The 14883-nt window shown below is 40.9% G+C and overlaps 1 protein-coding gene across 11 annotated transcripts in view; it reads right to left on the minus strand.

The window, feature by feature from the left end:
• Positions 1–14883, minus strand: part of Sox5 (SRY-box transcription factor 5) — a 943910-nt gene that overhangs the window by 164277 nt on the left and 764750 nt on the right. The gene's annotated exons all lie outside the window — the stretch shown is intronic.

The raw sequence follows: 14883 nt of genomic DNA on the forward strand, positions 1-14883 counted from the left end.
GACGAGGTTGCTTTAGAATTTACAGAGATCTGCTTTTCTCTGCCTCCCAAGTGCCAGACTAAAGGTGTACACTATCATGCCTAATTCTAATAAATTTTAAACAAAAATTCAGTCTAGCCCCGTGATGCTGAACTGAAAGTCATAACATGTTTCTCTTCTAATGGAGGATTTGTCTTTCTGAGAAGAGCTAGTTGTCTGATGAGTGAAGTCACTTATGAAGAACATGCCTACTGTATGACAGGGTGTATTATATGCACAGGCATATAACAAACTCACACACGGAGAAGAGGAGGAAGGTCTCCATTAGATTAAATTGAGAACCCATTGCATGCCAGGGAATCTTGCTCCTCATGTTTTCAGTCTTTATGTGATATTTAAAACCACTTAACTGTACAGCCAGCAGGTCAGGGATATCTAGAGACTGAAAATGAGGAAAGTATACACTTCTCTCTTCCTTCGGTTATAAATGCAAATGCCTCTTGAGAGCAAGGGTTACTCTACGTTCCAGGGGACTCTTCCTTTCTCTTCTCTGCCCGCCATCTTTACTTGGATATCCCTGGTGGCACTGTATCACTTTAAGAGAGATCTGTAACCTATGGAGGTCTTGTTATTTTCCATCTTGAAAGAAAATGAAAATGAGAACCCACATTATACAGGAGGCTAGAGAGTCTTCATTTCTTATGTTTCAAACACAGTGCAATCAAGAAATATTTCCATACTTATCCTATGCTTTGTTTTGGGTATAATTTTACCAAAACGTTAAAATATATAGCAGGAACAGCATGTGTCTATATGCAAGGAACATAACTATGTTTGAATATGTATATCTAAAGGTAGGTGCTAAATCAACAGTACAGTGTATCTGATGTTTGGTCTTTGAAACGGTATATTGTTTTAATTTTAAAACATTAAGAAATTTAAGCCTGTTACGGAGGCCCATGCCCTTATTCCGTAACTTTGGAGGCAGAGACTGGGAGATTTCTCTGAGTTCAGGTCCAGTCTGGTCTATGTGATATGTTAGAGGTCTCAAAAGAAAATAACACCAAAATCAAAACCAACATTGAACCAAACCAAACCAACGAATGAAAAAGAGCTTCCTGCTCTATTCTCAGCAATTCAACACACCGTATGGAAACTTATGCTGGGGCTTAATATAGCCTTTACAGCCTGCAACAGAACATTTATTATATGTAAATAAAACTAAATAGAAAATTCTTAACTAGAATATCCTGAAGTATATGTATTTGGGAACTAGCCCTGGACCGAATGTGAATGTTATGTTGGCAATTTTCCCCTGGCTTTTCCTTCAACAGGAACTACCAGCACACCTGTTCTACCTCTAATTTACCAGGACCAACACATGCATGCTGTTTTTATTTAATTAATTATGGAGACATGATCTCATGTAGTCCGGGCTAGTCTTGAAATTGTTTGTAGCCCAGGTTGCCCTTGAATTCCCAATTCTCCCAAGTACTGAGGTGCTGGGTGCACATCCCTGCCCATACGTCCTTTTCCGATGTTATGTTATGAACTACCATGTTTGAAGAAATGTCTACTAGCTGGCTATCGACTTCATGAGGCATTTCACACTATCATCAGAAACCCACAGCCAAGATAGAATGTTTGTAATTGAGAAATGAGGAAGGCAGGGGCTGGAGAGATGGCTCAGTGGCTAAGAGCACTGACTGTTCTTCCAGAGGTCCTGAGTTCAGTTCCCAGCAACCACATGGTGGCTCACAACCATCTGTAATGGCATCTGACGCCCTCTTCTGGTGTGCCTGAAGACAGCTTCGGTGTACTCATATACATGAAAGAAATAAACCTTTTTTTTTTTTTTTTTTTTTTTTAAGAGAGAGAGAGAAATGAGGAAGGCAGGGGAAGCTTGGGTCACAGGCTCAGTGGCTCTGCACCATCTGCTTGCTAAGGGTCAAGTGTATAGTCTCTCAGTACAGCTGCCACATGGCTCACCATGACAGGACAGTGCCACCCCACCAGCAGCCATTGTTAGCAAATCAAGATACAACCAGTCGAGAGTATTTGTTTAAACATCTGAGTGAATTCATCAAGTATTTAGGCATTTTACCTAGACACAACCCAAAGTGATGTAAACTCTCTATCCAGATTGTCAGGCGTCTAATATATGACAAGGATACTGGGGACTATGTACAACCAACACATTAGTATTTGTTAATGATAAAGCGATTTGTACTGATTTCATCAGCCAAACTAAAATGACCCTTGGGGTATGTGAGAATAGAAAGGTCCACGTGGGACAAGATGGAAACCATTCCCATCCTCCCATGCTAAGACTTGTACCTAGAATGCACTGAAAAATAAACTGGAGTTACAGTAGCAACAACCACGCCATCTCTCTGAATCCCAGCTCTCTTAAAGAACAAGGTAGGGAGCAAAGCTACAGGAAACAGATCTGTAACTCAGTCTCTGCTCGTTCTTCTGGTGTCAGAACTGTCCCCAGGGAGCAGGATGCACTGCTGTCAAGACAACTGCAGATCCATGCACAGAAGCTTCTCCTAGCTGCTCCAGGTTGAGCGTAGGACCTAGAGCGATGTGCTTGCTTTCTGTCCCTAAGCGTTACAACTGTGGCCTCATTAGGAGGGTCTTTGTAAATATAAAGAAAAGGCCGAGACTGACATCACAGGTAGGACCCAAATCCTTACTGATGCTTTCATTAAAGAACACAGAAGAATGTCCCAGACATCCAATGGAAGAAGAACATGAAGGGAGACTCAAGTACAGTGATGTGTTTGCTAACAAGAATCTCGGGGGTTTGGGGGAAGCCCCCAGGAAGTGCTGCGAATCAAGGCTCCAATTCAGTTAGAAGATCCAGAAAAACCTACCCTACCCACAGCTGCTCCAGAACCCACCATACCCATACCTATCTAGAACCAACGGGAAATAAATCTCCATTGTTATAGCCTACTTAGGGTGAGGTCATCAGCAATGGGAGGCCCACTGACTGGGAAGGTCACCCCACCAGCACACTGCAGTCAAGGAGGGGTATTTAGAGAACCCACACTATGCCAGAAGCTCTGGGGGTACCCCAGAACACTGTCCTTACAACTCCCTCAAAGCCCAATGCTGCTGAATTACCCATTCTCTGTGCTTCATGCTTAACTAATGAATATAGGAAAGACACTACATCTGTATGTGCATGTGTGTGCACATGGGCACGTGTGTGTGTGTGTGTGTGTGTGTGTGTGTGTGTGTGTGTAGAGTATCCTGGAACAATTTTCCTCGTGTGTGTAATATGAGTATTTAAAAAATAATTATATATAAGTTTAATAGTGTTCTTCATTTAAATATACTGGCTATTATTCTCGGGTGTTTTCTGCTTTATATGTTTTTTTTTTTTTGTCTGTATACTGACTTCTGGGTTCTTCAACAGAATAAATATACAGCAAGAAACTATCAAATGCTTCTCTCACAAATCTGTGGAATAATTTTCATAACTGAAGTTAGAAATATTTAAAGTAATCCATTTTAGTTTAAAGTAATATTCCATTTCTTATGTACATATGCCTCATTTCAAGTTCATATATTTAAACATCAAATAAAAAAGAGTGAGGAGCTGTGTATATTTAAAAAATAGTTTTCAAAAGAAAAATATTGGTGATTGTGAAAATACACCACTTGATTTCCAAATCACGTTATTATTACAAAATTGTGTAATTAAATATTAAGAATACTTTTATCAAGTACCTATAAATACAGAAATTATATCAGTACAAAAAATCTATATTAATTTTATGCAAAATTAATACACAGAACCATGCATAGGGCCACACACCTCCAATACCAAAATTGAGATATCAGTTCGAGTTTGTTCTCTGCCACACAGAAAGTTTGAGGTTATCCTGGACCATATGAGACCCTGTCTCAAGAAACCATTTAGGTAAATAAGTACCAGAAACCTACCCTACCCACACCTGATCCTACTATCCAAGATCATAAAGTGCTATATCATGGAATTGTTTAAAATTGATAATTGTCCCTCATGAGGCATACAATTTCTTGTTTTAACTAAATTTAACCCCATGGTAGACACACATGTACACACACACACACACACACACACACACACACAACTCACTAAAAGGTTTACTCTTTTATTTGCATGGGTGTTTTGCAGTACAAATGTTTGTACATCATGTGCATGCAGTACTCACAGAGGCCAGAAGAGGGCATCTCATCCCCTGGAGTTGCAGCTATGGACTGTTGTGAGTCTCAGTGTGGATACTGAGAGCTGAACGTGAGTCCTGGGGAAGAACAACCAGGGTCTTGTCCATTGAGTCATCTCTCTAAACCCTACGAATACTTTCTTCTGTAGCTATTGTGCTGTTCTCTACAGTTTTTGTGAAACAGGGTCTCATACAGCACACAGAAGCTCAGACTGGTCTGAACTCACTATATAGCCCAGGCTGGCCATGAATATGTGGCAATCTTCTGCCTCAGTTTCTAAATATTTCAGTAACAGGCATGGGGCATGATGCCCAACTGAATTTTGCCACTAGTATCTTTGTTTGGCACACACAGACAATACCGAGCACGGTGGAAGATCACAGCAGCTAGCCCCTGTTTAATTTCATATTATATGACAGATAAGTAACATTTAAAGGTCAGAGAGAAGAGATGTTCTTTCTTCTGCTCCGCAGAGCCTGTTATTACTTCAAGCACCTTAACTTTTAGGAACAATCACAACATCAGTCCTTCTTAACTAAATGTTGTGGTGCCCAGTTATTGGACACAGCTGGGGGCAAGATGCCAGTTGGGGTGAGACAATGAGCTACTCGCATATGCTCCTTCTGCAGGGTGAATTCCATGCAGACGTATCAGTGGCGGAGTGCTCGACAACTCTGAACCATGCCCCCGTGTCATCTCTCAAAAGACATGCTCAGCCCCGAAGAACAGAAAGATGAGTCGCTCAACAAGTGAGGGCCGCTTCGCTTTCTGTTATCCCGTTGTGATCACCTCCAGGAACGCAGCTCATAAAACGGAGGCTTAGCTTAAACACCTACTGGAATTGGACAAAATCTTCATAAACCGAAATGGATTGAAAACATTCTTGTAGGAGGCTTTAGTGTTTTCTTGTAAAGCTTACTGAAGTTCGAAGTCAGAGTTAGAGGGATACTTTAAGTTGCAGAGAATGGAAAATGGTAGAAAAACAAAGTTTTGGCAAATCTTGCTTTACCTCCACGCAGATCAAGTGGGGTTGGGATTTGTAAAGCAGGCCGATGCCTAAATTCAGTCCAGCCAGTGATAAAGTTAATTCTGAGAAATCAAAAAAGATGTCAAAAGATAACCCTGAATAATATTAATCATGAAAGAGAAAAAAGAGTAGATTAGGGTGAGTAATGTCAGATTCTTACTGGACTGACGCTCTACTGGTGTGGGCTTTGACCTCTGTCTCTAACTGCAGCCCCCTCAGGCTGGAAGCCTCTTACTATAATGTTTATGAAATCCCATCTCAGGATCACATGAAGAAAGAGTTATATTAAAGCAGGTGTGTATGTTTGCATGTAAGACCATAACAGAAACGCCCTGCAGAATATTAAACAGACAAGGTAGGGAGATAACACTCCAGCATTTGGCACAACCTCATGCCTCTGTCATGGAATAAAACGTGACAGTGATCCAGGCAGAGAGAAGGTATCAACAGCAATGAATGCGGGCAAAGTTCCCTGAGGTGAATCCCTGCTCCTCCTTCAAGGGAACGATGCTCCAGACTAAACAGAAATGTACCAACATCCCTACTATTCAAACAGTTCATGGCCCTAGAGGGAGGATCTGCTAACCTGACAAGGCGCTTTCCTTAGTTATTTTAGCAGGGAACTTAGAATATCTGGTTTGTTGCTTCTTTGGTTCTTATTCAGGAAAATGAATAATTTTAAATATCACTAAATTGTTTTCAGTTTAGAGAATGTAAAAGACTAAATAATTATGAAATAGTTAACATCAAAATACTAAATAGTTAAGTATTTCCAGAAAAAAATTACTAAAAGGAATAAATCCATAAATATGCGTGCCATCCCTGTGAACTGGTGTCTCAGTGGGTACAGGTGCTTGCTATCGTGCCAAGGATGAGAGTTCAAGTCCAGGCCCCACAAGCTGGAAAGAAAAACCTGACTCCTATGAGTTATCTTCTGTTAGTGATACACACATTGTATCATGTGCATCTCTCTAAAATAAATAAAATGTGGAAAATAATTTTAAACACAATTTAAAAAATATGTGTATAGGGGAAAGATTTAAAAAGAAAATAATCACAAAATCTGAGGTTGTTTCCACTTCTCAGTGCTTCGAGAAAATGCTATTTAGAGGAAGCAAATGAGGCTGTAATTATTTTGGTACATACACGGCTCCAGCATTCTAAAGTATTCTTCATGAAATTAAATTTAAAAACTTAGGAACTACTTCAAAAAGGCATTCGGGCTTTGTCCTGAAGTTGTATAGCCCCAAGATGAGAACTCAACTTCTTTGGTCAGTTTTTCCATCTAGAAGAGACTGGTCTGTAGACACAGCTGGGTACACCAGGCTAGCTGGCTCAAGAGCCTGTAGGGATCTCCAGCCTCACCCTCCCATCTCCTCAGAGGAGCACCGGGATTGGGGATATCTACATGTTAGTGTCTGACTTTTATGTGGGTGCTGGGAACTCAGTATCAGGTCCTGACAACTGTGCTAGGAGCCGTTCACTCCCTGAGCTGTCTCAGCGGTCCCTTATTTCATCATTTTACTGACAGTATCTTTTGTAAACCAACGTGTCATTAACAGTTTAGGTCGTGTGCTTTTGAGAGTCCCTGCTCCCCGGCCTGCTCTTTAGAAAGGTTTTCTTGTTACGTATGATAAGCACTGGGGGAAGTGCATATGGGGTAAGAGACACAACCAGGGGCAGGCCAAAAATGATGTGAGATGTTAGGAGATTGGCCAAAAGAAGATAGGTTATAAGTAATGACGGCCACATATGTGTAATGTAAGACCCTACTTGTGATGCATTTCAGAGCAAACCCCCCCTTTTTTTTTTTTTTTTTTTTGATTTTTCGAGACAGGGTTTCTCTGTGTAGTCCTGGCTGTCCTAGAACTCACTCGGTAGACCAGGCTGGCTTCGAACTCAGAAATCCGCCTGCCTCTGCCTCCCAAGTGCTGGGATTAAAGGCGTGTGCCACCACTGCCCGGCTGGAGCAGCCCCTTTTGAATCACACAGAACCTTAGTCATTCACTGTCTCTGGAAAGGCCTGGTTTTCCTGTTCTCTTATAGTATGAGAGGTACCTGACACAACACAGAGAGAGAACACACTATAAAAGGAGAAGAAACTAAGGGACAGAACAGAAGCATCTGATTCCCTAACTGGGGAGACTGGAAAGTGCCCTTATTTAAGAGGGGAAACTCAATTACATCATTGGGAACTCTTGATTTTCCCCAGACAAAACAATTTTGATGTTGTCTGTGCTGTTTGGGCATGGAGGAGAAATGCCCGAGCCTTCCACATTCAAGAGCTAAGTCCCCAACCCCAATATGTTTTGAATTTCAATTTTATAAAACTAGCCAAGAATTAAAGAGCTCCTTAAAAATGTATTTTTCTTTGAGCTAAGTCCCTAACACCAATATGTTTTGAATTTCAATTTTATAAAATTAGCCAAGAATTAAAGAAGTCCTTTAAAATGAATTTTTCTTTGTAAGAGCCCCAGCTGTTTATAGACTGAACATTTTTCTTGGTGAAACACATTGCATGTGACTTCCATACTTGGACATCACTTCTTCATCTTGTTAGCAGACATGCTCCATTGCCACCATGTCAATTATTTGATCAGAATCAAAAGAAGGCACCCACTGTTAAAAGGAGGACATTCAGACAAAGCAGGAGGCTACAGAATGGGACAAGGTATTTACCAACTACACATTCAATAAAGGGCTAATATCAGAAATATATGAAGAAATTTTTTAAAAGGACATCAAGAAAACAACCTAAATAAAAAGAGGGTACCAATCTAAATAAAGGATTCTACAAAGAGGAAATTCAAATGGCTCGGGGGCATTTAAATAACATTTTAACATCCTCACTCATCAGGGAAATGCAAATCAAAACCACTTTGTGATTTCCTCTTTTTCATGTCAGAAAGGCTAAGATCAATAAAACAAAGGGCAGTTCATACTGGTGAGGATGTGGAACAAGGGGAACACTCATCCATTGCTGGTGGGACTGCAAACTTGTACAGCTTCTATGGGAATCAGTATGGTAGTTCCTCAGAAAGATGGGAATCGACAGACATCGAGATCTTTTGTGCACATACCACTTTGGGGTATACACCAAAAGGACACTTTGTCCTATTACAGAGACTCTGGGTTAACCATGTTCATGGTAGCTCTATTTGCAATAGCAAGAAATTGTAAGCAATCTAGATGACCATCAACAAATGACTAAAGATACTGTGATATATTTACACAGTGGACTATTACTGAGCTGCTTAAAAAAAAGTAAAATCACAAAATTTGGGATTTGAGTGTGAGTGTGTGTGTGTGTGTGTGTTTGTGTGTGTGTGTGTGTGTGTGTGTGAATGAATGCGTGTAGGTTAGCATCTATATAGGTTTCCTGAATTTTTTCTTTGTCTCTTTAGTTTGGTTGTGCTTTTCATATTCTGATTTGTTTGGTTTTTATTTATTTTACTGTAGTTGGTTTAATTATCATTACTTAGGCACCCGTTTTCTTTCTAACCAGAGACAGGAAGGGGATGGCTGAAGGAGACGTGAGGAGGAAAGGAAGGGGTAAGGGTAGGTAGAAAACTGTAGTCCGAATATATTCTATTAAAAATCTATTTTCATCAGAAGAAAACAATGATCTCGTCTTAAAAAGGAAAGTATCAATTGTCACTGATCAATGGAATGCATATGCCAAGACTAAATGTACAGTTTCTAATGCAAACTGCTGATAATTTTTATAGAGTCAAAATTTAAGATGTCTTGATTGTTGGATGAAAGATTCCATTTACAATTTTAAGCAAACATTAAGATATTAAGATACTATCCCAATTTATTATTAGAATTAGTATTTGTACAAAATTAAAGGTAAAATAAATTTAATTTATTAGGCTGTGTAAACTGGCTGTTCATTTTGTGTCCATAAATCAAAAAGGCTAACTCAGCACTATTTACCATGCTGGCCCCTGCTGAGGGCAGTATCTTGCAACAGAACCATGATCCATACAGATGCTTCCTTCCTCTAGAAACTATTGTAGCAGGACAGTGGTGTTGCATGCCGTTAGTCCCAGTACTCAGGATGCAGAGGCAGGAGGCTATCTCTGAATTCCAGGCCAGCCTGGTCTACAGAGAGGAGTCTAGGATAGTCAGGGCTATGTAGAGAAAACTGTCTCAAAAAAAAAGTAAAGAAAGAAAGAGAGAGGGGGAGGAAGGGAGGGAAAAAGGAAGGAAGGAGGGAGGGAGGGAGGGAGGGAGGGAGGGAGGGAGGGAAGGAGGGAAGGAGGGAGGGAGGGAAGGAGGGAAAAAAGCAGGGAGGGAAGGAGGGAGGGAGGGAAGGAAGGAGGGAAAAAAGCAGGGAGGGAAGGAGGGAGGGAGGGAGGAAAGGGAGGGAGGGAGGGAGGGAGGAAAGGGAGGGAGGGAGGGAGGGAGGGAGAAAGGGAGGGAGGGAGGAAGGAAGGAAGGAAGGAAGGAAGGAAGGAAGGAAGGAAGGAAGGAAGGAGAAAGCAAGCAAGTGCAATAGGGGCTGGAGCTTGGATTAAGGTTGCATTCAGCTAGCTCTTTATGTGCCTAAGGACTTGTGGCCACCTACAGATGTCTGTGGCTAGACATTATTCTAGAATATTATTCTCCTGTTTACTCAAAAGCTTATCTCCCAAGCACATTGAAAGTTTACTGCTTAACCTTGAGTAGTGGTTTTCTTTCATCTCAGAGCAGCTGGAGATACAGTAACTAATTAAAGTTTAGCCCATCCTATCTCAGAGTCCAGCTAGAAAGTCAGACGAATTAACTGTGAGTGTGTTTACTGTGACCTTATATTCAGATCGAGCAGTGGACCCAGTATGTAGTCTGACAGATATACATGTGTTTATGGGTGATCTTCTGTATATAGCATGGTACGCACTGGAGGGCTGAGATTCACTGAGGCCATTGCCTGTCTTTATTAAGGGTCCAAAGAATAATGAAGCACATTAATACTCAAATGAAATATGTGGAAAATAAATATCCTAAATATACAAGTGTAGGACGTACAACCTAGTCACTGAGTATCCAGAAGAGTCCTTTTTAGATTTTTTTTTTTCCATTTGTAAAACTCATACTCAGGGGATCTAAATCTACAGGTTTCCTTTCGGATTATCTCAGTACTAGGCATAAAAGGAAAAGAAAAAAGTATATCCAACTCTCTTTTATAAGCATACTGTTTTCAGTTAGGCAAAATATTTCAAGCATACAGTCTACAGATTAGGCATTTTCAGGGGGTGGGAAGGAGAGTGTGTGCTGAGACTCCTCAGGGAGGAAATGAATGGCTTCCTGTGTGTCACGGGGTGACACCTTTGTAACTTCAGGTTATCACTTCAGGGTATCACTGGGTCAAAGGTAACTGCTGATAGAAATATCACGATTGTCTGCAGAGACATATTTTTAAACGTGGTGTTTCCAGCTAATTGTCAATTTCAACACAAACGGGCTCGTATTGTGTAACCATTGCTTCATCTCTTGAATCACGACCTTAACTACAATGCATTTCCTTTCAGCTCTTTGTAGCTATTTGCTTGTGGGATAATTTCTATGTCTCTGTCGCCACATACGCAACGCCACCTTTTTATATACATTACTTCATTGTCAAATGTCTTTTTAGTGCTTCTGGGCCTGACTGATGTAAGATGTTATTTTGAACATGCCGGAGCATCTAAACGGCTCGGTCTTTTCTTCTCAGCCTGCGTTCTTTGATAAGTGGCGAAGCTTCCCACTTATCAGTCACTCAAAGTGACTGTCCCTGTCAGTTGTGTACAAAGCGCAATCAGTTTGGAGGCTGAGACACCGGCACTTTTCTTCTCAGCTTGAAGCAAACACGTTTTGACTGCTAGTCATTCAATTTTAAAGCATCCTCAATTAGGGGCGGATGAAGATATAAAGAAAACACATTCTAAACACCTCTACCAGGCAGGAGAAGAATTTTATTGTTATCCCGATTTACCTTACTGCATCCCCATCCCGCCTCCTTTTCTAGCTCTGTGGCATGGGTGCTCATGACAACACAACATCTCTCATGAAAAGGTGGTGTCAATAAATCATAGTAACACTCTGCGACAGTTCTGTGCTCTCTGCCCCCCACCCCCCATCTCTCCACAATAAAATAATGTCAAGGTTTTAAAGCTCAAATTTCAAGACCCATTCTACTGATTTCTGCTTGACATTTTGATCAACGAAGATACAGAATGTCTTAGGACAATGAGAAGAAAAGCCAGAGGAAAAGAGGAATCATGGGATGGGAAAATAAATGTAACAGATAGAAAACCTGACTAGGAAACTTGTCACAAGGCTCAGCAGCAGGGATCCATGTCCATGTTTTCTGGTGCTGGGGCCCAGAAAGTGCAACGTGAAAATTGAAACAGAAACCAGATTTTATCCACAAAATAATGGTGGCCATGGAAAGCAGAAATGGTGTATGTATGTGTGCGTTTATATTTATACATTTATACATATAGATGTGTGTGTATGTATGTATATATCAACATACATGGCACATTTTAATTTACATGGGTCTGTAATGTAGTACATATGATATTAAAACTGCATCATTCGTTTTGTCATACATATATTTGTAATATAACAGACAGTTTGCCTATGCTAATTTCCTATTTAGGTATTGCAGTTGGATCAAGAACAGCAACAACAACAATAACAACAACAACAACATCCCTATATTTGTTTTCTATGAACCCAGAAATCTGGGTTTTGTAGAGCTGATAAAGGAAGAGTTAGTTCTATGCAATGCTTACACATGTGGGACATGTCTTCCTTATGTATAAATATTTACTTTCTCCACTTATAAAAGAACTGTCTCTAGTTCTGTTTACTGCAGAAAGCTAAGCTAAATGACTTTCTTAAAACAAATCCTGTCACATTTGCCAATTTGCTGGGTTTATTATGTTTGATAAGTCTGGTTTGTCTCAGTTTCAGTGATTATCTAAATTAAATTGCTCTTCAGTTCACTTCAAGTAGAGAAAGGGAGATGGCGTGTTTTCAGTTTATAAAGTGTTGAACTGTCAAGGTATCAGCGAAACACACCACTAAATAAGTAATATAATAAAAATGTCTAAATGGAAATATGCTATTATTGTCATACTTAATTTCTTCGGTACTACATGTTGCAGGGTAATGTGTTCTAATTAGATATTTCAGGGACTCATCTATCCCATCAATATGTTTATGTCATTAGTTACCAGGACACCATCCCAGGTACTTGGTTATACCAGTGAGAGTGACAAAACCTTTGATCCTAAAGAAATTACTTCAAGCCATATGAAAGCACGACGAAGCAGAAGCCATGAAACAAATGCACATTCCCACACGATACAAAGATATATGCAAGCAGAGTAAGAGCTCAGAGTACTCAGGGGTTGGAGGCTACCCCCCAAAAGGACCATACTCAAAGAGTCTGTGTGAAGAAAGTCTCAGCTATAAGTCACAAGGTCAAGAGAGCACTTCACGGTGTGGAGACGTCTGGGGCCCACACACTGACTCTAGAACTTTTCTAGCCTGTTTCTGAGAGCCAGGAAGGATTGATCTTTAGAGTCAAGAGAGTGAGAAGATATAGTTGAGATAGTGGCAGAGACTCAATCTACTGAACCAGTCTGAGGAGTATGTGTTCATGAATGAAATCCTTTTGAAAATGCTTACAGAATACCCAGATTGAGAATATCACACCAGCAGCTCTTGTGGGTTCGGTCTAAAGCGTCCTGTATTATGTAAATCTGATCCCTAAAATTGCATGAGAAGCCACACATCCACACATAAGAAACTGAGGAATCCTGCCCCCAGTTGGTCTTGATTGTTAAGTAAAGGTATCAGAGCCAATGGCTGGGCAGGGAGACAGAGGCTGGACATTTAGGATTCCCAAGCAAAGGACTAAGGTTGAAGGAGAGAGATAGCTGCCATGCCAGGGAAGGAAGAGAAACAACAGGTCTGAGAGGGGGAGGAGACAAAAATGTAGTATCATGTAGGGGCCAGGAATTCAGCCAAGAGGGCTGCAGGTCTGGGTCTAAGGCAGCCAAGATGGAATATAGATTTTGGTACGTAATAACTCAGGAATCAGAGAAGGGTACATCAGCCATGTGGAGGTTAGGAAGTGGCGCAGCCACGAGCTGTTTAAGGCCTATCCAAACATAAACGCTGTGTGTGTCTTTCATTCAGGAACCCAGAACATTGGGGCAGGTAGCAAGGAACGTGCAAAGACCTGCCATGGCCAGCAGAATCAATTTGAGTAGCGTTAATTGGGTTCGACTGCAAGCAGTAACATGTAAGATCTACCTAGACGGCCTCTGGTGGTTAGTTTGGCCCTTGGTTTGATCAGTGAAGGGATTCTTAAGGGATTGGTGTGCATGCTCAGTGTGTTGACATTATTTCCAGAGAATCAGATCACGAGGGAGAAGGCCTCATCAATGGAGTATTCTCTTGAATGAGTCATTAGTTGATGGTGACTGGTGGTCAAAAACAGAAGGTGTGGTCTGGCTAGAGGAAATATGTCACCAAGGCATCTCTTTAGGCACCCATCTTGGTCCTTCTTTCTGCTTCTTACCTAGCAAGGAGTGAAGTTCAGCCGTCGCTACACACCCCTGCCACCCTGATGTTCTGCCCAAGCATCAGGGGACAAAGCAAGCAAGGAGGGGCTCTCTGAACCCATGAGGCCAAATAGATCCCTCTTCTTTGTTTTTGGCAGGTTTCTGGTGGGGTGTGTCCAAGTAGCTAACACTGGGGATAAGGAAGAGATTCAGTGATGGACCGTGCGCACTATGGCAATCAGCTCAAGGAGAGATGTTGGCGACCTGGGTTAGAAAGTCGGTACAAAAGTTGATGAAATAGTTGGTTCTGAAGGTAAAACCAGTGCTAATGGGCTCGAGAAAATGAAAATTAGGGTGAGAGACAAACAGCCCCAGATTCAGCAATGTTCAGGTTAGTACAGAATGGGTTTTAGGAGATCATTAAGGGCTATATTCTGGAAAACTGAGGTTTGAGGAACAGTTGATCATCCATTTGAACGAGTAAGATAGGCACTGAATTCAAGCTGAAGAGAGAGAACTCTAAACTAAAGACTGAATGATTTCTTTCAAAATGCGATGTAAACCCATCAGAACAAGGAAGCCAGGTCAGGGCATGGAAAGAATCCAGGGATGGAGGACCATCGTGGAGGGAGAGTCAACCATTATGAATGGCAAATGGTGGAATATTTCACAAAGGCGAAACATGGCATAGGAAGCTAATGTGTGTGTCTGTGTGTGTGTGTTTATGTATGTGTGTTTCTGTGTGTGTGTGTTTAAGTATGTATGTGTCTTTATGTGTGTTTGTATGTGTGTATTTGCAGGTGTCTTTGTGTATATGTATGTGTGTGTGTATATGTATATGTGTGTGTGCCTGTATGTGTATGTATGTATGTGTGTGTATGTGTGTGCCTGTGTGTATATGTATGTGTATATGCATGTGTGTATCTCTATGTATGTGTGTGTATGTGTGTGCATGTATGTGTATGTGTGTGCATGTATGTGTGTGCATGTGTATGTGTGATACTTGAATCACAAGAGAGTAAAGCAAAATTCTTCATCTTTACCAAGTGTTGCTTTTTACTTAAGAATGACCATGATTTAGAATCTACTACTTCCTGAACGTTCAATGCA

This window comes from Arvicanthis niloticus, chromosome 9 (assembly GCF_011762505.2).
Source record: "Arvicanthis niloticus isolate mArvNil1 chromosome 9, mArvNil1.pat.X, whole genome shotgun sequence".
NCBI classification, from domain to species: Eukaryota; Metazoa; Chordata; class Mammalia; order Rodentia; family Muridae; genus Arvicanthis; species Arvicanthis niloticus.